This window comes from Poecilia reticulata, linkage group LG15 (genome assembly GCF_000633615.1).
Source record: "Poecilia reticulata strain Guanapo linkage group LG15, Guppy_female_1.0+MT, whole genome shotgun sequence".
NCBI classification, from domain to species: domain Eukaryota; kingdom Metazoa; phylum Chordata; class Actinopteri; order Cyprinodontiformes; family Poeciliidae; genus Poecilia; species Poecilia reticulata.
The window spans coordinates 24,374,998-24,377,663 of NC_024345.1; the positions used below are offsets into that span (position 1 = coordinate 24,374,998).

At 41.2% G+C, this 2,666-nt stretch overlaps 1 protein-coding gene across 1 annotated transcript in view; it reads right to left on the reverse strand.

Annotated features, from left to right (window-relative positions):
- The window catches only part of macrod2 (mono-ADP ribosylhydrolase 2), a 470,949-nt gene that overhangs the window by 112,162 nt on the left and 356,121 nt on the right, over positions 1-2,666 (reverse strand). The gene's annotated exons all lie outside the window — the stretch shown is intronic.

The following is a 2,666-nucleotide window of genomic DNA, read 5'->3' on the forward strand; positions in this document are numbered from 1 at the left end:
TTTTATTGTTTTAATACTGATGATTTTGGCATACAGCTCATGAAAACCCAAAATCCCTGTCTCAAAAAATTAGCATATTTCATCCAACCAATAAAATAAATGTGTTTTAATACCAAAAAAGTCAACCTTCAAATAATTATGTTCAGTTATGCACTCAATACTTGGTCAGGAATCCTTTTGCAGCCTTCAATGCGGCGTGGCATGGAGGCAATCAGCCTATTGCACTGCCGAGGTGTTATGGAGGCCCAGGATGCTTCGATGGCGGCCTTCCGGTCACCTCTTCTCGTTGTGCAGTGTTTTCTGTCACACTTTTCCTTCCCACAGACTTCCCACTGAGGTGCACTCTGCGTACAGCCTATTCGTTCAGAAATTTCTTTCTGTGCCTTACCTTTACTGAGGGTGTCAATGATGGCCTTCTGGACAGCAGTCAGGTCAGCAGTCTTACCCATGATTGCGGTTTTGAGTAATGAACCAGGCTGGGAGTTTTTAAAAGCCTCAGGAATCTTTTGCAGGTGTTTAGAGTTACTTTGTTGATTCAGATGATGAGGTTAACTGCTCGTTCAGAGAACCTTATCATGATATGCAAATTCTTTGAGACAGGGATTTTGGGTTTTCATGAGCTGTATGCCATGAAATATATGCCATATATATATATAAGCATAGAGATGACCCCCGAAGGTTACCATCACTCACTCACACAGACTGATAAATGTTCCATAAAGACTCAAAGTGCCTCATGACAACAGTTAAAGGATACTATATATATATATATATATATATATATATACGTATTTACATATCACCTTTATAAAAACCTTAATGATTCCCACTGGAAAATTACTACAGAGAATAATAACTTTCTAATTACTATTCTTCTGTCTGTGGAAGGTTTTTCTGATTATATATGCTTAACTGTCTCTCTTTCATGGAATGAACCATCCCGTTTTTGTGCTCTTAATTTTTTCCATAGAAAGTTCTGCTGGTCTAGTGATTCTGTGTATAACTGTGTGTGTTTCCTGGACACAGCCATTAGGCCATTAATCTGTTTTTTTGGGGGGTTTTTTCCACAGACGGTACTCCTAGTGGAAAGCTTTTGCTACCAATAAATTTGTGTACCATGTTTGTTTTACTTTCTATTCTCCCAGTGGATTTTGCATTTAGGTGGGTGTCTTACAGACGTAGCCACTGACACTGGTGCAATGAACAATGAGTACTCATTTTTACTTCCTTAGAAAGTACCCTAGTGACAGATCTGTTGGTGCCAATAGATAAGTACTGTTTCCCGTAAAAAGTGCTCTTAGACTCTTTATTTAGAGTATGCTTCCTTTTCTCTTAACTCCAAGTCATTCATGACAACTGGCCACTCTGGAGGTTTCTCACAGTTAAAGGATAACATTTCCTCCCCACTGTCACCCCATGTTTGCTCAGAATAAGACATTTCTGCATAGGTAAATTGATAGAATCCAGGGTTTCCCCCAGTGTATTATAGGCCTGGCGGCCCGCCATGCTTTACTAGCGCCACCGCCAGGCTAAGCCTTTCTTGTTTATTTATTTATTTTTTTTAGGAAATAAAAAAAATCACCTTTTTTTAAGCCGGATTGCAAGTGTTTCTGTTGCTCCAAGCGTTTCACTATCAGAGCAGATTTATTCCTAAAAGATATGTTTATAGAAAATATGTTTAAAGTTTATGCATTTAAATCCGGACCAATCACACCGCTGGGCCTCTGGCCGTTCCTCACGCTGCAGCAGCTGGATGTCTAAAGTTAACCTCAGCGCGGATCCCACGCTCCTCCTTTCACTCGAACTGGACACAGGCTGACCGCTATGGATATTTACATCAACCCCCTGTGAGGAATTATGATTAGTTATGAGGAGTTATTGATTAAGRTAAGAGTTTAAACCCACCGCGTTAGCTCTGGTTGTGCAGCTCTAAGTGAACCGCAGGAATAACTTGTAGTCGCGCTTTCAGAGGTGCTTTGAGGAGCGGTGAGAGTGATGTATATTTGTGAACAAAACATTATGCGGCGTTTACATCTCAACACGCTGCCCAGCGTTTGGCCCCGTCTTCCCTGTAAAGTTTAGGTCTGTGTTCCCGGTTGGCCGGTGCGTTAGTGGTTAACGACCCAGTGCAGGTTTATTCAGTGCATCGTGCAGGTTTAACCCGGTGAGGAGCTTTTGCTCTCCTCGCAGTCACGCATCACGCTGATTTTATATTATTTTATGATTATTACTAGTATTATTTTTCCGGTTACACTAAGCACCAAACCGTATCGAATGCTTTGTCCTCATATAGTCAGACAGAGTTAATGCGAGCGGCCACCGAACATCTGAAAAACTCGTCCAGAAACTCGACCAACCAAAATAGTTTATGTGACGATCAAAAACTCAACAGACACGAAATGAAAGAGCTACTAAAGCCACATTAGCAGCATTGAATTAAATCTCCCATTTGTTATTCATCTCTGCGCAGTGCAGCGGATTACCAAGTCATGCAGGGCCGGCAGGGGCGCAACTACATACTTTCTGAGGTGTATGCGAACATGTCATCGGCGCCCCCGGCCCCAATGACATAAACCTGGACAATTTATCTTTAATTAAAGTATCAATAATAATAAATGTGCATATATGTGACTAGATTGCTGCCTACAGGGCAATTAAAACGAATG